Source organism: Miniopterus natalensis, chromosome 2 (assembly GCF_054644295.1).
Source record: "Miniopterus natalensis isolate mMinNat1 chromosome 2, mMinNat1.hap1, whole genome shotgun sequence".
NCBI lineage: Eukaryota > Metazoa > Chordata > Mammalia > Chiroptera > Miniopteridae > Miniopterus > Miniopterus natalensis.
Window position 1 is genome coordinate 77,013,598 of NC_142082.1, and position 26,711 is coordinate 77,040,308.

Consider the following 26,711-nt stretch of genomic DNA (forward strand, 5'->3'; position numbering starts at 1 on the left):
TTTCTGAGCTCACTGTTTAATCTGAGAAATTCTTCTCCAGGTGTATTTTCACCCAGAACCTTCAGTAGAGGATAGGCCAGTATCGAACAGTAATACAGTATAATAATCGTGCACCAAGACTTTCACCACAACAGAAGTTAAAAGATTGGCTCCAAAAGAATCTTAGAATATAGTAATTTCAGTCTATTCATTTTACAGAAGAAGAAATGTCACAGAGATATAGAGATAAAAGAAAATGAGATGAAAATTCCATACTCTTTTGCACCATCAGGACAAGGCATTAGAGAAAACCATAGGAAAATGAACAGAAAATTATAGGCCCTTCGGTGTCAAGAAGGAAAATTCCATGACCCATCTGGCTTGTTGATTGCTATATCTATAGCTCCTCTCATGCTAGAAACTCAAAGAGCTTTGTTTTATACTCATAAAACAAACAAAAGTGAATGGCAAACTTTGTTTAATTACCTAAATAGGTGCCTGAATGTGGAGACAGCAGAATGGACATGTAAATAGTCTTGGCTTGGGAGCTCTCTCTGGGTTGCCTGACAACAAGGTAGTCCAGACTGAGAGCTCCACCTTTTCTAGAAAGATGGGCCACAACTTCCCATAGGAGCAGGAGCATTTCTTGCCCCAGTGGGAGGGGAAGGGCTGTTTCCAAACTCAAAGTCCCACAGATTTAAGATCCCCAAGGCCCCAGGTGCTTGTCCTCTGGCATTTCCCAACAATCCCCTAAACAGCTAGGGCCTAAGTTTAGACATGTTGCCAGCTAAGCCCAAAATGTTTATTCCTCCAGAATAAGGCTGCTTTCTCATTGAGGTCCATGATCTAAAGAGAGATTCCACTCCAATAAAAAGGGAAGACAACAGGAAGTTGGATCTCCTCCTTGGATCTGTCCCTGAGTGTGTCTGTCTTGGCTCTGGCCAAAGCATGCCTCTCTGGGGATGCCAAGACAAGAGAAGACACACCACCTGTGGAGCCATCATCCTACTTTCAGCTGGTCAGCCAACCCCAACTCACACCACCAAGAGCTAGCATAGAATCATTGTCATTTTTAGAACCAGAAACCATTTTCATTTTACAAATTTGAGAGCTAAAGTCCAAATAAATTGAGTGCCTGATCATAAGTCATGTTGTGAATACTGGCAGGGTAGGAGTACAGTCCCAGTCTCCCAGGGGCAAAGACCTGCCTTATCAAATTGGATATGTGGTCACTGAGGTTGATGCAGGATGACTGATGCATATTTGGAGCCCATGGGGCAAAAGGGCCTTGACATAAGCTTTGGAACTACAGCTTTCCTCCCATGAATCATGGGACGAACGATGCTCTCCCAAGATTTCTGCAAATTTCTTTTGGTCATAATCTCTCAGAATAATCTTTGGTACCCATTTCTGCTAATTAGTTGAATTTAGAGAACCCAGTCTACAAATTTCAATTACTACATAAGTTTGGTTTGCTTGAATCAAAGAATTCAAATGATTTCACGCATTGTGATTAGTAGATGTTTCTTAAGTCTTTTTTAAATATGTAAGCTCCACTCCAACTCTCATTATGTATCCCTTTCAATTTATCTGTTGAATAAATCAAGTCATTTGTCCTGTAAGGTTGCCCATGTTTGTCTGGATTTTGTTGATTGCATCCTTGTAGTATCACTTTACATGTTTCTCTATTAATTCATTAGTGGATTTTAAATAGCAGATATTCTATTAGTAGATATTTTATGTCATTATTTTTTCACTTATTAACCAGAACACTTTTAAATTTTTATTATTTTGCTTTATATTATTATCAGTGACTAAAGGGTAAAATCTTTACATCTCAAAATATTTAGTTACTCCCTTGATATCCAATGTCTGAGTATAACCCAAAGGAAGACTGAATGCTAGAAAGTTCTTCCCACCCTGAGAACACATGTTAATCATTGCTGAGTGCAAGGATCCAGTTTATTATTTCTCTTTGTAGACACAGTTGCCCTGATTGGTCCTAAATTATTTTACATGAGAGAGATTTGTTTTCTATCACCAGGCATGCCAGATGTCAGATTCTTTGAAGAATGGAGGAGTGAGAGATTGTTGATATTGTACAGTCAAAAGACAGATCACTAATGGGTAAGGGTATAGATGAGTGTGTATTTAGAGCCTATTATATGTGTAAAATGGCATTACAGACTCATGATTTAATTAAAAAAAGAAAATATTGCATTCTGCTCCATTAATAATATCTATATTATATACAGATAAAAATTACTTTTTAAATAACTTACTATCATAAAAATTAGGCACTTCAGGAAGCTACATCATGTTTTTATGGAAGGTTTTCAATCTTTTATGACATAATGTTGGAGGTCCTTTGATTAAGAGACAGATGTATTGGGCTATCAGTACTGCTCCATCACACTGTGGTCTAAAATATTTATGGAATAAATTGAAAATAGAGTGCTAGTAAACTTGATTTTGCACACATTATTCTTGCTTTAAAAACATTCTGATTAATTATATTTTTGTAAAGACAAACGAGCTTTTGTAATAGAAACAATTAAAGCTAACATTTGCAGAGCACATACTAAGTTTTAGGTATTATTCTAAATTCTCTTGATGTATTAACTTACTTAATTCCCATTGCAAACCTATGAGCTAGTTACTATTGTTTTCCTGAGTATGATAATGAAGAAATCAAAATACAAAAATTCATAGACAACTTGCCTGACTGAGTATATCGGCCAAAATAGAGTAGGTAATACCATGGTAACCAACAATACCCAAATCTTGGTGGATCAACATGATGAAGTTTATGTCTTGCTCACACTACATGTTCCATAGGAGTCAGCAGGGCAGCTCTATTCATTGTAGGGACAGTCATGGTGTAGACTTATTGCAGCTACTCAGTAATCTAGGCTTCTGGAAGCTCCATCTTAACCTGTGCTTTCACATTGCTAAGGCAGGAAAAATGGAACACCAAGAAAAATGCACATGCTTCTTAAAGCTCCTGTACCAAAATGGTGCACAATACATTGGCCAAAGCAGGTCATATGGTCTAATTACAAGGAAAAGCAAGACATGCAGTTCTACTGTTGTTCCAGAGAGCCAGAAATACAGAATAGCACTAACGCCACCACAGCCAATAAGTGGAGGATTGGAAATATGAATCTGGGTAAGAGATCTTATATACTGTGATCTTAACATTGCTCATATTTTTAAAATAGTGCTTCTTTTCCCTCATCTAATCATTGAAATTTTAAAATTGTTTTATAATGAACATAATAATTTATACAGGAGTACATATATGTCATTGATTAATAAATACTTCTGAGAGGGAGGTACAAGTATTGAAGTTTTTGAAGAATTGTTGCTTCAGGCAATGGAAAGCCATTAAGGTTTTTAAGTGGGAGAAAATTATGATCAAACTTGTGTTTTTAAAATATAATTCTGTCAAGGTGGATTGCCCAAATCATAAACTTACACTGCAGAACCCTGTTGATGCAATTATGCCACAACTACCTGCATTTCCTCATCACAGATCTTATCGGGGCTTAATGTATTTAGTTATTTAATTGCCTGCCTCTCCCCATCCTGCTTATGTCTTCCATGAGGGCAAAGACCACATCTCGTGTTTTTTTTTCCTTGTTGTATTACCAGTCTTTAATATACAGCTGTTAAGTGAGGAGTATAAAACACACACACACACAAACACACACATACCAAATGAGATATAATGTCCTGGAAAGTTGCTCTCTTTGCATTTCTCCTCACAGATCTTCATGAAGAGGGTTGCACAGAGCTGTTTGGTGAGAACAGGGCCAGGCTTGTGATTTGACAGCTTGACCCTTCAGGACAATACTCTCTTGCCTGTTTGAGGTGCAAAGAGCCAGCTGCTTACCAGTCTGCAACCTTGGGCTGGAGTGATAATCGGGACATCAACAAGTCCAAATATAATGAAGAATGGGAAGGAACAGAGGAGAGGAGCCATGTCTCCCTAGTGTGAGTTCTTTCATGCACCTCATTTGCCTTCCTTTTCTTTGTTCCCAGTATCCCTCTCTTCAGGACAATCTATTTCTGTTTCTTTGATCTTTGGTGTCTTCTCCATGTTTATCCTTAATTTTTTTCTCTTCTGGACTTTTTCTTCCCAAAAAGAACTCAAGAAACAACCATATTTTTCAAGTCCTGGTCAATTCTTTCCCCCACTCTCTGAGATCACTCTTTCACACCTCTCCCATCTGCTCAGATCTACAACATCCTATCGTTATTCCTCATATTCCCATTTTCCTGAAAATCAAAACAAAACAAAATTGTATCATTTCCTTCCAGTACCTCTCCCAACTCACTTGCATCTGCAATGTCCCTTTATTTTTGCCCCCAAACAGTGAACTGATCCTGCTCCCATCTCAAGACAACTTCCCTGTGCACTGGCATTCATCACCCCTATCTTGTGCAAAGTTTTTGCTTCTGCAATTATCCTCTTTTTCTTTGCATCATAATTTTTCCTTTATACTGAATTATTTCTATCAATATCCAATCCTGGTATGATATCTTCCATATTAAAACAAGAAACTCTCAAGAAAACAAAACTCTCTTAGACACTGCATACCCCCACCAACAACTACCCCATTGCAAAGCTCTTTTATGCAGCCAAAGTCTTTAAGAGTTGTCTCTACTCACTGTCGTCATCTCACATTTTGCCCTACCCTATCAGTGCTCATAAGTGTATTATGGGTTCACTTGTGTCCCCTAAAATGATATTTTGGATCTTATTTGAGAACAGGGTTGTTGCAGGTGTAAATAATTAAGATTAGGTCATAGTGGAGCAGGCAAGTGTTTAATCCAATATGACTACTGTCCTTACAAGAAGAGGAGAGAGAGACACACATGAAGGGAGTATGCATATGACAATGGAGGCAGAGATTGGAGTGATATGTCTACAAGCCAAGGAAAACCAATGATTGCAGCTCCAGAATTTTTTTTTTTTCCTATCACTTTATTGATATTTCCATCTTGTTCACACATTGTTTCCTTGACTTTCTCCACATCTTCCTTTAGTTCTTTGAACATTTTTAAGATGATTGTTTTAAAGTCCTTGTTTAGTACAACTACCATCAGGTCTTTTTCAAGAGCAGTTTCAGTTGATTAAAATTTTTCATTTGAATGGGCCATGCTTTCCTGTTTCTTGATATGCCTTGTGATTTTTTTGTTGAAGTTTTTTTGTAGAAAACTAGACATTTGATTCTAATTATGTGGTAACTCTGGAAATCAGATTGTCTCCCCCATGGTTTGCTGTTTTTTATTGTTGTTTTGTTTATTGCTGTTTTAAAAATTTGCTTTAAGCTGTCTCTGTGCCAAGAATCAGCCTGATGTGTAAACTAAAGGTCTTCCCAGGTCTTTTTTGAGCCTGTGCCTTTTCCTGGACATGTGTGGTTACTTTTAAATTTTCCCTGTATATGCAATTGTTTTTTAATGTCTTAGCCTTTAATGCCTGGCTCCCAAAGGGATGAGAAATGAAGGAGGGGTAAAGGGTTTCAGGCTACATCTCCTGGAAGTCCCTTCAGCCTTACAGGAAAGGGTTGCAACATGGGAGGGAGGTGCAGCAACAATGGCTGCTCACCTTTTTGTCTATACCTCCCTGATCAGAAGCAGAAATCGGCTATCAGAGCACAGGTCCCTGATATTTGCAGGACAGGGCTCTTTTTGCCCATCCCCCACTCCTGTAAGCTACGAAAAAGCTGCTCTAGGAAAAGGTACACAGCTGCCTGCCATGGGGTGGGGGTAAGGGATGGATAGCTGCTACTGTAGTATGAGCTAAAATTGACCAAAATTAACCACAATTTACTGTCCAAGCCTTCCCCCTGGAAGTTGCAAGACTTCATTTGACTCCAGAGTTCCAAAATAGTTACATCAGAAAGATTATGCCAGCGCAATTGTTGTGTAGATAGGGAGACAGATTCCTCGTGCTTCCTACTCTGCCATCTTCCCCAGATCCTCTCCCACTGGTGAGTTTTTGAACAGAGCTCTTCTATGTCTTGAATTACTTTGGGTGCTGCGTTGAGAACTAACCCCAGAAACACTAGGATGAGTACAGGGGAACCTGATAAGAGGCTCCACCAATAATCCAGGTGAGGTATAGTCATGCTTGACATCTACAGGGTTGTCATGGTAATAAATATTGGAATCTGAATATATTTTGAAAGTAGAGCCACAAGGATATGCTGCTGAATGAGAGACAGATAAACATTTAGGGGGAAAAGTAAATGTAGAAAATGTCTACTAGCTCTGACATTCCCTGTCTTCTTTTTTAAAAAATATATCTTTATTAATTTCAGAGAGAGAAAAGGAGAGGGAGAGAGAGAGAAACATCAGTGATGAGAGAGTCATTGATTGGCTGCCTCCCGCATGTTGCCAACTGGGGGTCGAGCCCACAGCCCAGGCATGTGCCCTGACTGGGAATCTAACTGTGGTCTCCGGGATCCTAGGTCGATGCTCAACAGCTGAGCCACACTTGGCCGGGCTCCCTGCCTTCTTTATTATGAGATTCTTACCACTATTTTTGGCCAGACCATTGATTGATATTATAGACTCAGTCCTTTCCTTTGAGCTGCATTGCCATGACTTCGTTGTACCAGATTTTCTCATGGATGAAGCTTCTTACTACCTTTTTCAATGGACCTGCAAACGTCCATTTTGACTACAAAGATGAAAGCCGCCTGCCTCTTCTCAGCTGAGGATGCCTCAAAAATAATTGCTGATGCTTTTGCACCAATAGCTTTATTTGGACATACACACAACCACCTGAAGAGTAAGTAAAGTCTGTCAGTAGAGCTCCTGAACTGCTCTGTTAGCATCAGACCCTCCAAAATTTTAGCAAGTGTTTTCAGTTGTATTATTCTGAAATCAGTATTTCTTTCTAACAAGGATTTGGGCTACGTGCTTCAAGAGTGACAACAAAACACATCACTCACCTGCTTTTCCAGCCTCTGATACTCTCTACTGGGGGAGTTTATTCTTGAGGACCAGGAAATATATATATATATATATATTTTAATATATCTTTATTGATTTCAGAGAGAGGAAAGGAGAGGGAGAGAGAGAGACAGAAACATCAATGATGAGAGAGTCATTGATCGAGCCCGCAACCCGGGCATGTGCCCTGACCGGGAATCGAACCCCGAGCGCCTGGATCCTAGGTCGACTCTCAACCGCTGAGCCATGCCCAGACGGGAGAACCAGGAAATATCTTTGAGATCAATAATAGACATTGTGAGTGTGGGGGAATCCCTCTCATGACAGACATTTTAGGGACTGTAGTTGTAACTAATATTGTCTTCAGACTCCTAAAAGTGAAATTCAGTCGACACCGTACATCATGGAACCCTTTCGATGGTAAGCCCCCTTTCAGGGGTGTTAAATGTCTCGCCTGGCACTTTGTTTTGTTTAGCTAACTTCTCAGCCTGTTTTAACACGTGGAACCTTCTGAAACATGAGCCAGAGAGCCCACAAATCTAGTTCCATTTCATTCTGGTCTGTCACTTTGGTGTTAGCATTTTCCTCACTCTTGTTTCCAGTTTGAGTTATGAAACCATTTCAGTTCAGTTTTAATAACCTCCCTGGCATGGCAAGCTCCACAAGAGCTGCCAAGCTTAATACGTTGACTTCCTGTAAAGAGGGCAGCAGCTCTGGCCAGGGAGCGAGAGGTGGACTTACTATAAATGCATCCGTTTTCCATTACAGCCCGTTCTGATTTGGTAGCAGACTGCCAGGTGCAGCTGGTTTGCTCTTCTACACACAATGACTTTTGACTTTGGTTTCTGAGTTTCCTTGTCTCCTGACTCACCCATGATCCTCTGACTAAATAGACCCCCTCATGACCAATATTCCTGCTTCAGGAATAGGTCCCGGGTCTCCACACTTATGAGAGAGTTTATCTTCGTCCTGCAGGACACTCTGGTCAGTGGCTTCCACATGTGTTTGTGGAGGCTTCCATGACCACCAGCTGTTCTCGTACTGAGAGACAGCTGCCTTTGTGGAATGAAAGCAGGATTCTCTTCCACAAATGGAGTTCCACATAAGCTACAGCCATGCTGCTGAAGGTGTCAAAGCTCTCTGAATCTACACTAGTGAGAACTCTACAACCCCCCCCCAAAAAAAAAATCCAAGGCAGGAGTCCGGGTCCCTATTGTTCATTTTCATCCTTCTCTTAGAATCTGTGTTTAAGACATAGACACATTTATGTCATTGGATGGACGATACGAACATTTTCATTTCTTGTTCAATAGACCATAGGTCTTATGGGCTTGTTTACAATATAGAAACTCCCTGCTCTAAGTCAATGAAATGCATAAGGTTCCAAATTTATAAACAAATAGACAAGTTAAGGCAGCATACAATTACTTGCTTTACAAAAAAAAAGAAAGAGTAGCCATAAGAAACTTTAAATAGCTTTGCTCTATTAGGGGGCAATAATATACTATAATTTGTTTGTTCAAATAAGGTCAGCTATTCCTATAACAAGAGTAGGTAGTAGAAAAGTAGGTCATGGACAGAGCCAAAAGGCTGCCCAAAACAGGTATATGAATGCCCATTAGGGAGTGTAGCCACCTATAATTTCCTTTGGAACCTTAGCTTAATCTTATTAAATTTCCACTAAAATTGTCTAGGAGAATTAAACAGTGAGGTGAGGGGTAAAGTTTCCTTGGGTTTTAGCTGCTTTTCATCACACATGTGTTTGTGATCTCTGGAAGTTGAGACCTCAGAACAGAAATCTCACAGACTGCAGATTCACTGTGTGGAGAGAGGGGTAGCCATCTGGGCATCTCATCACCTAACAAGTCTTCATCTTTTTTTTTTTTTTTTGCCATCACATGTGGTGGGTGATGCCCTCTGGGTGACTTATACCCATGGACACAGATGGCAGGCCGCTGCATCAATAAAGTAGATAAGTGAGGTTCAATTTTGCAGGTGCTGGCCAAACCTCACCACTATCTCCCCTGCTCAGGAAAGTGCCTTAGAATGCAAGGGAACAAACAAAAAGAGGCATTATTAGAGGGATAACTTGGAATGCATTCTTATTGTTTTTAAGTTTATTATCTAAAAACTTTGGCATCCTCTAACACTTTTAAATAGAAGTTTGTTTGTTATAAACCTTCCCCCTGAGATCTTCTGGTGCAGCCTGCTCTTGTGAGGCTAAGGAGCAGAGGCCATGGGGGTGTTTCCCTGTTCTCTGACCATCCAGAGTCCAACTAGGCAGGGGAAATCTTTCCTCTGGGCACTTCCAGGTCCTGGCAGGTTTTCTAGGGGATGCAGCTACAGAAGGAGTGGAAAGGGAAGGCTCTTGCAGGCCCTTGAAGTACCCCTCTCATGCCTTTGAGTCAGATCTTTTGCTTCAGACTGTTCCCCATGCAGGTAGATGCCCATCACACTGACCTTGACAGCTGTTTTTGTTTCATTTTGTGTGTTTTTTTCTTTTTCTGTTGCTTATGGTCTTCAAATATAGGGTGTTTTATATTTCTGAAACATCACAGAAACTTCTAATTAGCAACCTTTGGCCATGAGAAGTTGCAGCTTGTTCTATATGTCTCAAAATAACTAGGCTTTTGCAAGTTTTTAAAACCCAAAGTTTGATTTAGAGACATATTCTTAATTTATTGGTACCAAGGTAAGGAGCACAAATTTGGAGCACAAATTCTTTTGTAATATTAAAAATTATTTTTAAATTTACCGAAAATATTCACTGAACTATTTTTTTTTTTTTTTTTTACTTCTGGGAAAAAGAAAATATGATAGCAACAAAAAAAAGGGCCTTAAAGAATGAAAATATCTATTGTTTCTCCAGTTTTTCCCCTTCTATCTCCCTGTAGCCACCTACAGAATTCAGGTTCCTTGAAGAGGGGGGGACTATTCTGGAACTGGTGTCGGGTGTGGGGGTAGCTCTATTGATTCATCAAATCTATATGTTCATTAGAACAAATCTGGATTTGCAGAGTCCCCTAGTGGGCGTGGGGTAAAACATGTAGTGAGAGAAGGGAGCTGCTATAGATGGAATGTTTGTGTTCCCCACCACCCCAAATCCACATATTGAAGTTTTAACCCCCAATGTGATGATATTTGGAGATGATTAGGATTAAATGAGGTCATGAGGGTGGAGCCCCCATGAGGGTTAGTGTCCTTTTAAGAAGGTGAAAAGATCAGGGTCCTTTCTCTCTACCAGATACAGTACGAAGGAAGTCTTGTGCAAACCAGGAAGAGGGCTTTCACCAGAAGCCTGTTCTGCTGGACCCTGATCTTGGACTTCCCACACTCCAGATCTGTGAGAAATAAATGCTTGTTGTTTAAACTCCCCAGTCTATGGTAATTTGTTGTAGCAGCCTGAGCTGACTGAGATGGGGAGGAAAAACTGATTCAGGTTTCTTCCTCCAACTAGAGAAGATCCACTTTCAGGAAGAGAGAAATTATCTCCTTTTATTCAAACAACCGTGTGTATGTGCATAGACATTCTCCAGGCTTGCGATTTGATATTAATGCTCTATTGTCATTTAATGCCAAGTGTAATTTAAAAGTTGGGGCGAAATGATTACATTCTAAGAAATTGCCCAGATTTCCTGTCTCCTACTGTTACTGTTACAGCAGAGGAGGGAGCAGAGAAACATAACTGGATTTTAAAAATTACAAGTAATGAAAAATATAATTCTATCTTTTCTTTTTTTCTTTTTGCTATGGACAACTGCACTTACTATTGCGAAATCAAGTGATATATACCTCCAAGAACTCTTTCAGAAAGAGCTACTCTGTAAGGGGAAATTCATCATCAGTGCATTTAGAAATTACGGCTTTGGTAAAGTTTTTGTTTGTTTTTTTTTAGATGACCAGATGCAAAGGATCATCCATAGTCATGTAAGCTCAAGAACAGAAAAGTCAATGAATATATTTAGAAATGTGTATTCCTCTCCTGCTAAAAACTCCCCTTTTACCTGAATGGCAGCTGTGTCCTTGATTTGAATAACTGCTTCTAATCAAACAAAACTCAAGCTAACAGACCCTTTCATCTTATCAACACAGTCCATCCTGTAATAGAATGGAAGATGTGTTTTTGAAAACTTGATTGTTAGTGATGTCTGTTAGTGTCTTTCAAATAGATAAACAGTATAGCATATAATCATAAATTCAGGTTACAATAGCATGCAGTATTATCATTGTGAAAAAAAGAGAATTAGATTCTTCTTAAGCTAGACAATGTTTAGAGAAAACTCTATCATGGTCTGAGTCCCTCAAAAAGCATCTAGTCTATTAACTGAGAAGATCTGGCATTTATAATAAAAAGGGTACTTCATAATACAAAACCTGTGCCCAATAACCTGTTGTTTCTGTCATTATGACACCAGCAGTAAGACGCTCAAAGATGGGGTGGTGGTAGGAACATGTGCCTCAGAATTTGACTAGTCCAGGTTCATATCCCAACTATTAACAGAGTCAGTCATCTGGGCAAATTATGAAGCTGCTCTGACTTACATTTTCCTCCTTTATAAAATGAGAACAAAACTACGCATCTCTCAAGGTCAAATGCGATATGGAAATTAACCAGCACAAAAATACCTTGCCCATAGCAGACACTCACATATATTGGATTTCTTTTTTCCTCCTTTTCATGCAGGCAGTCCAAGAGAGGATGTGTTAACTTCTCAGGGGTTAAGGAAAGAAATTTTGAGGGATTCAGCAAGGTTTCCCTTTTGATGTTTTTCTGCCTGGTCCAGAATGCAGGGTCAGTACCTGGAAAAATTGTCGGGCATGTCCAGGTAGAATATTTATGACAGAGGCTGCATGGCAGTTGCTCCAAATAGCTCCCATTCACTAACAACAATTTGTGTTTCCCATCTTCAGGTTCTGCTGAAGTGTGTGGGGTGCCTGGGTGTTAACCTATGTGGCAATTGCACTGCTCATAAGCAGTGATGAAACTTAGTTGAAGAAGCTTATAGAGTCCTTTGAATCTACTTCTTTTGGAGATGAAGAAGGGAAAAATCAGTTTTTTTGGAAATTCTTCCAATCTGGTAAGTATTTTGAAAGTTGATGGAAGCATTAAAATTATTAAGCAGCTTCACTCTGTTTTAAATATTAGATTGACCGATGAGGTTTCACTGAAAAAGATTTCTATGGCCCCAAAGAATTTGTAAACCGGCCTAGTGAACTTTGAATGAGACTGAGTCCTGTCACTCATTTTCTGTGGGATGCTCTACTGATGTATGTCACTTTCTTCACTTAGAACAGAGAAAAGATCGTGTTTTGTGGGGACAATAGATTTTTAAAAGTTAAAGCAGTATATATATCACAGAGATCATCTGAACACCCCAAGTTCACTTTGTCCCCAATAGGTTTGCTGTTGTTTAAATTATCTCAGTATCATAATTGCCTTAATGACCCATGTCAAAACACAGTTGAAATTAATTACTGTAGTTCAGTGGACATCTTTTTGTCTGCTTATGTTTTTTGAACATTAGTTATTAAGAAGTTGCCTAGTTCTTTCAGTTAAAGAAATAACATCTATTTTTGTATAAATTTGTTCTCCCATCAATTCCAATATTTTCATGGGCCAAATCCCAAGAATAACCAAAAAAAATTTCCCCCAATTCCAACTAATTGGTGTTTCTTGAGAGTTCATCAGTCCAATTCAACTGAAAGTGAAAACCACTTCTGTTAAGTTCCAGTATGCGGGACACTGCTTTTTTAGCAAACACAATGTGCAAACTTATACTGTGAAAACATGTATCTAAACATCCTCACCACAAGAAAAATTTGCCTGAACAGTGATTTGTAATTAATCAGCATACTTGTGAGAATTCACAAGAGCATCGTGTAATAAACATCAATAATTTGATTACTTAATAAATGTAAATGTAATATGAAATGTAAGTAACAAACATTGATTTAAAAGCTGACATTAATTGCCAATGGAAACTTAATCATGAACTATTAGTTTACTATGACATCTGGGGGTCCTGCTTAAAATTTCAAAGAATTGTAACCTATTACACTCAATTTAGAAAAAGCAAATAGTGACCATTTTAATTGTAAGCTTTTGTCTTGCTCACAGCGCATAGCTCTCACCAAATGCTATCATATCAAGAGATAACTTTTCTATTTTTGAAAAATGGTGGGTGAATACAGTTTACAACAGGTTTGTATAGAAGCCAGATTTAGAGCTGAAATAATTGTGGGAAGTTACAATTTGTGACATTTACATTTTTATTAAAATTCAGATTTGGTTTAGGAAAAATTTTTTAACCATTTGGGCTGAAGTGGGTTCCAGTCTATGTTGGGAAGAGGAGATACAGAGGAAGGAAAATCACTTCCCTGGGTCCTTCACTCCCAGCCCCTTCCTGCCCCCGCCCTTCATGGGGCTGTCATGCTCTGCCCACTTGGGGGCCTCCTTAATGCTCTCCATTACAGAAAGAGTCTCTGTTCTGATTGGTCAGAGTTTGAAATTTATCAGAGCACATTTTCAGGGATCAAAATCTGCAAAAGGGCCACCCTCCTGCTGTTTTCCCTGTGCCCAGGTGGGTCATTAGCCTCCAAATCTGCCCAGCAGGAGCATATACAGTTCCTCTCTCTCTCTCTCTCTCTAGGATACATCCGGTACGGTAACAGAGAATCCAAGATTTAGATTCAAGGTGAGAAGACTCGCATTTGCTTTGGTCACTTTTTTCCATCCAGTGTACCTGAAGTCTTGCCTTTCCTACTTTTTGCTTCTTGCTTATATTAAGAAGTTTGATATTTCATGTTTCATTTGTCTGGTTATTATTTGCTCTGTCAGAACTGGAGTGAGGAATAGAGGCAAGTAATAGGAAGTATTGGGGTGAAGGAGGGACAGAGAGCTTAGGTGTCCTCTTCAGTTCTCAGAAGAAGAAAATACATGCAAAACAAGGTCAAAGCATGCCAAGGAGGGATATCCTGGAAGGAAACTTTATCTTCTTTCCTCCCATCTTTCCTGCCCTAGCCACCCGCTGCTATCTGTAGAAGGACTTTCTGGAAGTGACAATTGACAGAGTCAGAGCTGCTTTTAGTGTCTGAACCATTAAATACTCAGAGACAAAAGCAAGTGCCCAGGAAATGAGTAACTGGGAAAGATAAATTGAATGCAACATTTTATTTTTCAAAATAGCATATTTTTTATTTGATGTGTAAATGTACATTCCTATTTGGAAAATAGAGAAAAGCATAAAAAGGAAGACAAATATCTGCAGCCTGTCAACCAGGAAGAGTGATTTCTCCTTGTTTCTGAGCTCCCTTCTCTACCTCCAAGCTGTTGGCTTCCCCACCTGGTTCTGCTTAGACTCAGCTGCTGGTTGGAGTACAGGTGTTAAAGACCTCATTAGCACAGTTTTGCTACTCACTTGGAGAATTAAATACTCTCCAGTGACTCTTAAGTTCTCCCAGCACAATCCCTTTCTCCAGCTGGCAAGTTCAGAGTTTTAGAAGTTTGTGCGTTGCCGCTGCCTTCCACGTGAGCTGTTCTGATTTGTCTTTCAAAAAAGACATGTACAACTGCACTGTGTTAGGCCCAGCTGTTCCTGATTTTGTGGCTTCAGGTTACTTCCGCATGGCATATTGCCTGTTTCATTCTTTAGTATAGTATATTATAACTGTTCTATTTTATTACTGTTGTTAATCACTTACTGTGCCGAATTTATAAATTAAACTTTATGATAAATGTGTATGTATAGGAAAAACATGGTATATGTAGGGTTCAGTACTGTTTCCGGTTTCAGGCATTTATTGGGGTCTTTGAACATGCCCCCCATAGGTAAGGGGGCACAACAGTATACCACTTCACAGGTAATGCAGGGATTTTTAAAATAATGTTCTCTTTTTTTTTTCTTAATCTCTTCACCTTTTTCACCCAGTCCCCCATCCCCTCCCCTCTTACAGCTGTCAGTCTGTTCTCTGCATTGACCAAAATAAACTAACAAACAAAATAAAAACACTCATAGATACAGAGAACTTGTTTTATTTTATGTGTGGGGGAGGGAACTACCAACATTCTTTTCTTCAACTAAATGTAGAAACAAAATAAACAAAAAGAGATGGGCTTATCCCAGTTTTTCACAACTCCATCCTAAATTGTCCAAGGAAAATAGGCCCCCACATGATAGAGAGCTGTTCAGCTTCTTATACCATATTCCTGGATGAAATGCTAGTAGATTATATTATGTTCCTGACTGTTGAACAGTAAGACACACAAAACTAAAATCCTAGGCATGGTGTTGGGCCTACAGTGCTCCAACATACTGGTGACCACAGGTGTGGAGGCCATGATTTTTCTCTCATAAAATCAGGATGAGATCTCAATAACACAGTTCAAGTAACAGAATATAAAATTACTTTTTCCAAAAATGTAAAATCAACCCTTAAACATCATGGAGTTTATGGGCACAGACCCACTGTGCAGTAGAAAATTTGTGGATAATATTTGGCTCCCCCAAAATTTAACTACTAATAACCTAGTGTTGACCATCAGCCTTTGGATAACATAAACAGCTGATTAACATATTTTGTATGTTATGTCATATGTAATAAATATTATAGTCTTAGAATAAAGAAAGCTAGAGAAAAGGAAGTGTTATTAAGGAAATCATAAACAAGAGGAAACACATTTACAGTGCATATCTATTAAAAAATATCTGCATCTAAGTGAACCCCCCCACACACAGTTCAAGCCTGTGTTGTTCAGGGGTCAACTGTATCTCTTCCCAACATTTTAAGTTACCCTTATTAAGTTACATGGGTTTTCTTTTCTCACCACTCCTTTTGCTTTTCTTGTCAGCCTCCTTTTTCTCCTCCAAAGTATCAGTATCTCCAGGGTTCTAATCTTGATTCTTTGCCTTTCTCTTTACCAAACTCCTTTCAGGGAGTTTGTTCTAGCTTAGCTTCAGTTACCACTGCCCTGCTAAGGGTTCCTTGACCCTCCCTGAACTTTTCAGAAAGGCAGTCTAACAAATCTATAATAATGTTCATTTTCTAGTACCCATCTGACATCATACACAGTGTTTACAATATCATTGACTATATTTCCTATGGGTACTACATTTACTGGGATGATCACTTAGTAAGTTATATAATGTCTAGTCACTGGGGTGTATATCTAAAACTAATATAACATTTCAGCTGTAACTGAATAATTTTTTAAAAAGTTTAAAATAATAAAATTAACAAAAAAGGTAAAACTAAAATATAAAATAAGAGCATTTATTTTCAAGTCCCAGAGCTATACACCTCATTGCTGTGTGCCTTTAGGAAAGTTTTTCAGTCTCTGGGCCTCCTCTTTTCATCCATGGAGTTGTGAGCAATGTATGAGGTAGTACTAAAGGCATTTCAATATTAGTGAAGGTGTGCTGGTTGTAAATTATCTCAGGAGTGTTTGCTTGAAAATGTCTGTATTTTGTTTTGATTGAAACCAATTTAGGTTTCCTTTATCTTAAAAAAAAAATAATATATGCATATGTAAACTTTCAAAATGTACAACAGAGTGTGCATGAAAAGTCTCTCTTAACCTTTATCCCTCAGCCACCCTTCCATAAGCAAATTTTTTCTAGCTGCTAAGAATATTATCTTGTATGGATATACAACAATTTATTTATTCATTACTGAATTTGGAGATTTCAGACTAATTCCAATTTTATTATTAAGATCAATGCTGGACATGCCTGAATTTAAATGAGGATAGATTCCTAGAATTGATATTTTGTAGTTAGGTGTTTTTGTAACTATAATTAACATACAATAAAATTAATCCTTTTATGTGTACAGATCTACAGGTTTTGATAAATACAAACAGTTGTATAATACCTCCAAAATCAAGATATGGAACACTTCTATCTCCTCAAAAACTTTTCTTGTACTTAGTAATATGTTGGAGCTAGTCAAGAGTTAAACTTTAAGGAATTTTCCAAGCCAGTTGTTAAAAACAGCCATTATTTAAAATTAAATTATATAAACTTACAATGCAACATATTATATTTTTAAAATGTTATCCGTTCCTTTTTTTTTTTTTTAATCCTTACCTGAGGATACTTTTTTATTGACTTTAGTGATAAAGGAAGGGGGAGAGAGAGAGAGAAACATTGATGTGAAAGAGAAATATGAATCAGAGCCTCGAATATGACCAGGAATTGAACCCAAAACCTTTTGTTGTACAGGATGACATTCCAACCAACTGAGCAACCTGGCCAGGGCATGATAAATACTTTTAAAAGGTGATTGTTGGGTTGAATGATAAGCATTTGTTTAAATTTATAAGAAACTGTCAAACTGTTTTTCAAAGTGGTTGTACCATTTTGCATTTTGACAAATAATGTTTAAGAGTTAATAAAATGCTTGAAACATCAGAGCCAGAAAAGAAAAACAAAAATGTAAAAAGACAGCAAATAAGAAAAATACACATTTACCCAATGGGATACTACCAAAGTAGACTTAGTGGCATATAAGCATTTCTTAACATGTAGCACAATAAATTATTACAACATAATATTAGTAAAACAAAAGAGTTCGGGTTGCTCTGCATCCTTACAACAACTTGTTTTGGTCAGTTTTAAATTTGTAGACATTTGAATAGCTCATTGTTGCAGCAGGAGTACTGTCTTGACATAACCTATTATAAGCTTCTTAGAATTAGAATCTATTACCTTAATTTTTGAAGAATATTTTCACAAAAAACATAATTTTAAGTTGGATGTTATTTTCTTGAAGCATTTTAAAGATATTACTTCATTGATTTGGGGCTTTTAATTTTTCTGCTGTGGAGGAAACAGTTTTATTATTACTCCTTTGACTGTGATATGTCTTTTTTTCCCTGTGTCTTTTTGTTGTTTTTGTTGTTTGTTTTCGGAAGTTTCATTACTATGTGCTTATGTATGATTTTATGTTTATTTATACTGTTTAGAATTTGTTGAACTTTTTGTATCAATGATTTGATATCTTTCCTCATTCTTTAAAAAATTTCACAGCAATTATCTCTTCGCATTTTACTTCTTCCCAAACATTTTCTTATCTACTTCTGAGACTCCAATTACCTGAACTTTAGACCTGTTAATCTTTTGTATTAGGTTATTTTCTCTATCTACTTCTGTATTTCTACATCATCTCCATTTAGATATTTTCTTGTTTTTCACTCTTTATTGACTCAGCTATTAAACTTATCCTTTGATTTCTTAATTGGTAATTATTTTTCATTCTATTTTTCCATTTGCTCATTTGTTGTAATTTCCATTCTTTCTGAAATTCTCCCTCCTGTTATTTAACCCCTCAAATACATTAATCATAGTTATTAAAAGTCTATGTCTGATAATTCCGGACGTGGAGTTTATAATAACTATCTTATGTTTTTGTTTCTATTGTCTGATTTTTTTCTTGGTTTTCTGTCAAAATTTGTATTTTATCTGTACTTGCTAATTGTTATTTTGTTTTGTTTTTACAGAAAATTTCAAGTAAAAAATTTAGTTTCAGAAGCTGAGTTCACCATTTGTAAATACCCTAAACATAGTCAGTACAAAGTTAGATTAATAATAGGTATGGCATTTTAACAAAACAGCAACTTTTCTAAGAAGTCATAAGCAAATGAGTGACTTGTTTTACCCAGAATGTTTAATTGGTATGAAATAAGAAAATAAACCATTTTCTAGATGTTGAAGCAAAAACAGTAAAGACATATTATTGTTAAAAGTATCTGACAAATGACACTTCATTCCGATGTCCTAGGATTCTAAAATACCTGTGATGGCTGAATTTTCCTTATTATTAAAAAAAAAAAAAAAAAAAAAAAAATCAGAACATCTAAGGCTATTTTTACTATTGTACTATAACAATCTTTAGAAGCCACTTCTAAAAAGAATTTTCTACATACTTTTATCAAATTTGGGGTCACTACACAAATTTCAAAAGACAACTTCAAAGTGTAGAGACACTAAGTCAGAGGTGTGGAGGTTTGATCACCAGAACTGCTGTAAATGTGTCATGTGGTGCGCTGGCTGGACAACAGGCAGCAAGGAGCTCATCATAAATAGTCTAGATATCTCCTAGTTAACCATCCACGTGAAACATGAATGGAAAAGTTATTCTTACCAATCCCCATATAACTGACATTTCATGATCATTCTAATTTTAGTTTTGTCTTCAAATGTCATACCTCTGTTGTAGTAAACAATTATCTTCCAGAACATTCTCTGCACTCCTCACATACTTGAGAGCTGCAGTTAAAAACTGCTTAATCAGAATGGCTTCAACTCCACCTCCTATTTACAGATTTTATTTGACAGCCACAAAAACTGTTTTGTTGCAATTAAAGAAATTTTTAATTAAAATACAGTACCTGATTTGTTTGGGTTTTTTTTACATAATTGAATAAAAGCATACAGAATAAAATTATTTACATCTTCTCTGTCATTCTAGTAAAAAAAATTACTAGCTCCCAACTTTTAAACAACTGTACAGTTATGGATTAAAACTTAATCATCATATTCCATAGTTGACAAGACGAGCTATTTTAGTGGGCTTCTTAAAAAACACACTGAGATATCTGGCCTGAAGGACTAGGAGGAAGGCACATGTACACATTATGGTGAGATGTAGAGGGGAAACTCAGCGTAGGCCTGAGAATGCCTGATCTGAGGCCCTCCATGGCTCCAACTGGAGTAAGCCTCCAGCTCTAAGACAAACAGATGGTGCCTAGTGAGCAGCAATATCTTTAGCCTTGTGGCTCCATTCTAAGTTTCAACACTGAAAGTATGTTAAGGGAAGATTCACTTTTAAAAAGATAAGTTTTTCAAAACGTTCCATCGTGAGCCTGGATTGGCCAAAGCTGCCGTCCCCAGTAGATGTGGTGAATAGTCTTTCCAAAAGGATCATACTTGGGTACAGCCCAAAACCCTGATGGCCAAAGCTGAGAGGCCTAGCCAGGCTGACTTCTTTAGGTTCCAGTAGCTAAGCAGGTCACCTCCATGGGAAAACTGAGATTCTGTTTTCCTCCTCCTCCTCCTGCAGGTACTGGAGCACCATGGCTTCAGGCACCTTTGTCTTTTCTCTCACGTTGTTCTCTTTTATTTTGGCATGAGTGACCACAAGTTCTCCTTCCCACCAGAGTCTTTCCATGGAGAGCCTAGATCACACCCACTGGAGACGGGTGTGTCCTCTGGGGTAGAATTCGGCATTTCTAGTTACCTAATTAAATCCTGCCTATACTGCTCCACCTCCTCAGAGAACAAGGAGGCTTTGTAATGAGGGTCTAAGCAGTATAGCAAAGATTTGCCTGGGGTCATGGAGGATGGCAGACAGTTGGCACCATGGCTTCATGATGCCCATAGTCCCCACAAACAGCATCTCAGTTTTCCCATTCAGGATCATCGGGAAGACCTGAGTGAGGGTGAACATGTGGCTATTCAACTCATCACTCGAAGCACCTGAAAGGCTACAGTGTGACACATAGACTGCATGGCCTCCCACTGGTCACAGTGAATCAGTTCTCTGAAATTGCACTTGATTGGCATCTCCTTAATTGTCCTCTTTTGTTCAATGAGCTGTTTGAGCATGTGAAGTGATGTGTTCCGTTTGAACAGGACATCCTGAATAAGACCGTGCAGTGGCCACTCATACTCCTGCAGCAATGCGAGTTTCTCTTTTGCTTTGCTTGTTAGTTTTGATTGGGTATTGGACATTGTCTTTGAACATTGTAGATATAATTTAAGTCTCTGGATGATATTATAATCTTGACTTTCACCAGAGATAATTTAATTTTACTTCTGAAAGGCAGCTAGACTAGAATAGGTTCACCTTAATCCAATCAGAATGAGAAGATCAAATCTTGCTTTCTGTTCTTATAAGGCCTGTTTATTTCTAGAAAATCCTTACTCCTACTGTGTAAAATTTGGGGATCCAAAATGAAGTTCAGGGGTGTATATATACCAAGCCTAAACTACTCTGGTGAGCTCTGAACTCCAACTCTTACCACTCCAAATCTCCAGTCTTACAATGCTACTGAAAACTCTTCCACTTTTCAGTCTCTTAGGCACTGATTTTGAAACTGGCCGTGAGTCCTCCTGAGGGAAAAAGTTGCCTCCTGAGGGAAAAGGGTAAATCATGACTCAGGTTTTTCACTCTTCTGGGTCTTGGCTCTCCAAATTATCAGTCTCTTGGTAGTTTTCTGATGCTCAAACAGGTTTTTAAATGCATTTTTGTCTAATTTTTAATTTAATTTTTTAAGAAGATGGGCCCTAAACAGTGTAGATAGTTGTTTTTGGATGCAACGGTAGTTCCAAAAAAACTTACCAGGTGATTCCAATGGGCAGCTGAAGTAACCACAGACAGAGCATAAAGAGCATGCAAGATTCTTCATGAATTGACTCCTTCAAACCTATGTCTTCTAATGATTGACCACAGCCCTTTCTCCACTCACTGGCCTCCAAGCCCACATACATTCTGGCCTCACTGTTTGTGATGTGCCAGGCCACGGTGCTCTCTTATACTCAGCCCTTTGCATCTACCAGACTTCTCTGCCTGGCCCGCTCTTATTCATCCTTTATATCTCTTTTTAAGTGTTACCTCTTCATTCACTTTACTGAGATATTATGTCTTTTCCATCAGTGTGTGAAGCAGAGTTCCTAGCTTACTGGAAGCTGTTTGCTGCTTTAAAGGCAAGACTAAGTCCTCTAGGATGTTCTATTAGTCTAAGGTCCTGTATATTTTCCTTCAAGCTTCTTCCCATTTCTTCCTCTTCTGAAAGGCACAACTACCCACCCAATCATTAAGGTTGTGAGCTCCACAAAAGAAGGAGCTGACACGGGTGCTTAAATAATGGTTGTTAAATGAAACATATTTTTCAAAAATAATAAAATTTCATGAAAGTAAAATTGTCTCAGAAATAAGAAGTCTGTACTTAACCACAGTCTTGGTTAAACTCAGTCCATATCTACCTGAACTAGTACAGAGAAAAATATCATTTGAAATGGTGCTCAATTCATAGTCTATTGATTAATTATTTTCTCTGTGCTGACTTCCTTGGAGATATAATGTTAGCTAACTTTACTAGTGCTTGATATATGCCAGGCATTATGCTATTTTTCCCATGTGCTTTCTCATTTAATCCTCGCAAAAATCTTATGTACTACATGCCATTATTATTAAGGCTAAGAGATGTTAAGTAATTTTACCAAGATAATATCTGGTGAGTTGCTGAGCCAGGACATAAACCAAGGTATATCTGACCGTAAAACCCATACTTGTTAACACTACGCTAAACATTGGTAGGAAAAGCATGGCTCTAGGATTAGCTATACCTGGACTCAGACTTCAGTTTCATCAATAATTAATGGTGTATCCTTGGACAAACTATGTAACCTTTCAGACTCTCAGTTTCTTCATCTACAATAATTGAATTCAATACGTCCCTGAAAAGTTCTTGAGGAAAGGGTCTGGCATGATGTCAGGTGTGTTATAGGTGCTTGAAAAAATAGGTTCACACAAACAATTTTGTTCATGTCTTTATTTCTCTTTTTGTTGTCTTTTCCACCCACAACATCTCTTATTTGCTATATCTAGTTATTTATGCATTCTTTTGCTATTCTCTAGGTGGTGATACCATGGTTTTAACTAACTTCATCTGAATTAATTTTGTACCAGTAATGACATATTTATTATCAATTGCACAATTGCTTTATGTAGTTCTAGTAAAACATTACTTCAAGTGTAAAATATGTCTAGTTAAGAACAAATCACCCATGCTAATAAACAAATTTGACAGAAGCCATTATTTGCTGAACTTAAAGCTGGTATTTGTTGAAAAGCCTCAAGTCATTTTATTTTTGCTGAAGACTCATATTCAAGTAATTGTGTAATATAGTCATTTATTACTGTCATGTTATATTTCTGTATTTTCAACAAAGAAAACAGCCTAGCATTTACTTCGTGTTCCACAGAATTGTTTCTCATTGGAGAAAAAAAGCCAGAGAGATTTATAGTAATCAAGGATGAGAGGAAAAAGTAATGGATTAGCACTGCTCAATATATTATTCATAAGCTGGTCATAAAGTGGTCATAGCTTAGCACACTTGCTTTTAGTCTGTCCACCTAGCTTTATCATATCACCTTGTTAAAGAAAAAAGACCACACTGATATTAGTTCCCTTGGCTATTAGCTTCCTTGATTAGTTTGAATATTGAGGTCTGTTTGACAACTACTTCCTGCACATCCAATTGGTTCAAACATGCCGGGATCCATCTGTGACACTGAAATGGGTGAAGACACCTGGAGGCCATTTATAAGACTTACTATCTTATACTACTGGCCAGAGAGAGGGGTACAGCAAAGGGCTTAATTTCCTGAACTTTTTCTGAATCACTTTGAGCACTTGTTAAACACAAAGCTTTCTAGGCTTGCTCCTACAGATTCTCATTCAATGCACCTGATCTAACAAGAAGCCAAGGTAACTTTTCAAATTTATGCTCAGTTACATTTGGAAAACACTGTTAAAAAAGTTATATGAGCTTTAAAAATATTACTTTTCTATTTGAGAAAATGGAAGCAATTTATTCTCTTGTGCTCCAGGATGTACACAAGACTCTGGAGGCTCTACCTTCAAATGTGCCTCTCCATAAATCAGCTTTTCTACAAAACAAATTACACTAAGTTTATCTGAGGCCATTGGAGAAAACAGATGAACTTATACAAAAGTCTCTGGAGACAGACAGGAAGAGAAGCAGCACTTTAATATGAAAGTTGGGGTCCAAGCTCTGAGAAGCCACTTTCTGGGAGGATTCAGCACTGGAATGGCTTCATTAAGTCTATACAAAAACACACTTACTTGCCCCAACACAGTTTCTACTTTTAAAACAAAGTAGCATTCTGTTGGCTTTATGAGTGTTATGATGACTCTTGCTATCATGGCTCCAACTGGCTGAACCAGGAATCTGTGGGGAAATTAAAAGCAACCATACATATGTTAGACACCCCAAAGCCAGATGACTTTGCAAAGGCTTGGCAAGAAATTTTGTCCAATGGTAACAGTTCCTACTGGATGAAGGTATACCAATCAAATGAAACCCCATTTTGGAAAAGAACAAATGATAAAGTACAAAAAGAAGGCAAGTTCTCAAGTTTAGACTGCATATCTAATGATTCTGGCCAATTGTCCATGTTTTCTAAAGCTACTGAGATGTGTCATTTATTATACCATAATTCCATGAAATCTTTAAAAAAGGCATTTCTCCCAAAGTAATCTGTCCATGTCCCTTTCTTGCAAGCCTAAATATCCAAGTAATATGAGCACATACTCTCCCAAAGTGGGCATAGACTCCATGTCAATTGACAACCATGAGAGAGCTGTGGGTCCTGGAAAGATTGGCATATAGCATCAGTTAGCTGCTTTGCCTTTAGTCCAGAAACCTGACTGTATTGATGAAGGTTTATGTAATATTAAATTTATACAATAATCAATACAGCATAGTACCATCTAACCAGAATGGATGCCACTATCAAATATCAATTTTGCTTGAGGTTCTTAGTTGTGACAACAATCTATTCTATTTTAAGCAGAAAGGGATTATTTAGAGAAGTTAAAGTTCACATAATCATTGTGAGGGCTGAAGAAATAGACTCTGATTTTAGGATACATCTCAAAACAACACTCCAGAACTAGAAAGTCAAGGGAGCTGCCACCTCTGACATGATCAAAAGCTGAAGAGTCAGGAAACGGCTGCTATATCTCCTGGCCCCAGAACCATACACAGGTAAGTGGATGCTTTGTGATCTATCTCTCTCCCACATGTAGTGAATACTGTAGTGTCACTCAGAAACTCCTTTGAGGTCCGAGACATGGTCTTGAAGCATGGTCCCCCAGATGCCAGGAGTGTTGGGTGCAGATCACCACTTAGAAATTTCCCTTAGTCATAGAAAACTGCCTAGCCTAAAGTATATATTCCACTCCAAAGACTCAGCCTCTTTGTTTCAATTAGGGACAACTCTAAGGAGCCATCCTAGCTACAGAGCACCTCACAGAATCAGCTGAGGCCTCTGTTGCTATTGGATCTTAGTTCAGCTTCTTCTTCCCGTCAGAACCAAGTGGTGCAATTATTGTAACGAGCAACAAAGTCAGAGTGGCAGCTACAGAGCCTGACTCACAGAGAGCTATGGAGATGATTAATAGAGTATGGCATTCCTGGGGGCAAGTGAGATGGACAGCCAATAAGATATTGCTCAATTTATACAATCAAAAGGAATCAAGAATGGGTAGTTAGGAGACTAAGGGCAGTAGCTTCAAGAAGTAGACATGACCCCTTGCTCAGTTCCTAGAATTGACCTATACTCTTATCTGGAATCCATTGACTGAAGGAGAAGCTAAGTCACCAGGAGCACCATGGAAAGTGTATAAGGTAATGATTCTTCCTGCCCTCCTAAAAGGGATCTATACTTACTTGGGTATCTATCAGTTGGGAAAAGGAAAACACTCAGACATTTTGAGGACTAGTGGACATGGACTCCAAGTTGACTTTGATAGCTGAGGACCTGAAGTGAAATGACCCTGCTGTGAGATGTGAAAGTGAGTTAATAAATGCAATTCTGGCCCAGGTCTGGCTCACAGTGGATCATTGGGTCCACAAACCCACCCACTGGTCTTTTCAATGGCCCCTACATGGATATTTTGAATGAACATGCTTAGTAGTTGGCGAATATTCCAACTGGTTTCTTGGCCTCTGAGTTTAGAGCTATCACAACAGAGAATGGCAAATGGAAACCTCTGAAACTGCTTCCCTCTTCCTGCCAAGATCATATAAATTGTATAAATCACACTTCAGGGATAGTGACAGAGGTAAATGCCAAGACAGATACTTTGCAGGCTCTGGAAAGTCAATGAGCTCCAGAGGATAGAAGATACTCTATGAAGTTCAGAGGCCCCCACATCAGTGCAGTGCTTAGGGTTTGAGGTATGTCAGGGCATCTTTTCCAAAGTAAAGGACAAGCATTGCATCTCACAAATCCCACCACTAAGCACAATGTCTGATAGACCTCTTTGGTTCGGAGTGCAGCAAATTCCACACTTCAAATACTTCTGCAGTCCATTTATTAGGGGACACAGAAGCCAGGATGGGTAGAGGTGAAATGGGGAGGGGAGGGAAGTATGGGCTGTGCAGTAGGACCAGGCTTCTAACACAAGCAGCCTTGTCACTTAAGCAATACTAGAGTACTAGGATAGAGCTATCTCTGGGGGAAACAGATGCCTTGTGAAGTTAATACCAAGTTTATCCCAATGCGGGAACCATAACACACACCTAGCCAGACAACTGATACTGCAGCAGAAAACCATATTCCAATTGAAGAATAGGTCCTAGTATGCCATCTTGAGGAGCTGGCCATCTGTAAGATCCACCAAGTCATATGGTGGCCCAGCAGCAATCTATTGTGTGACAGAACTGGTGCATCTGGGGTCGGCACAAATTAGTTGCACAAATTAGCCTTGCTTGAGGTAAGTCCTGTTCCTAGGGTCAGCTTACATCCAATGACTAATAGATGTAGGTAAAATATACTGGTTCCTTCTGCCTCAATTAAAGACACATCTGAATGGCCTTCCCAGTGCACAGCACCCTGTAGGGACTGGTTGAGGTCTCACTTGCAACTATATTGAAGTTCAACTCTTCCAAACTCTGTGGAGTCCTGCTTCCCTCTTTGCCTTCTAAGGGTTGTTCCGAGTGTTGTTCCTAATA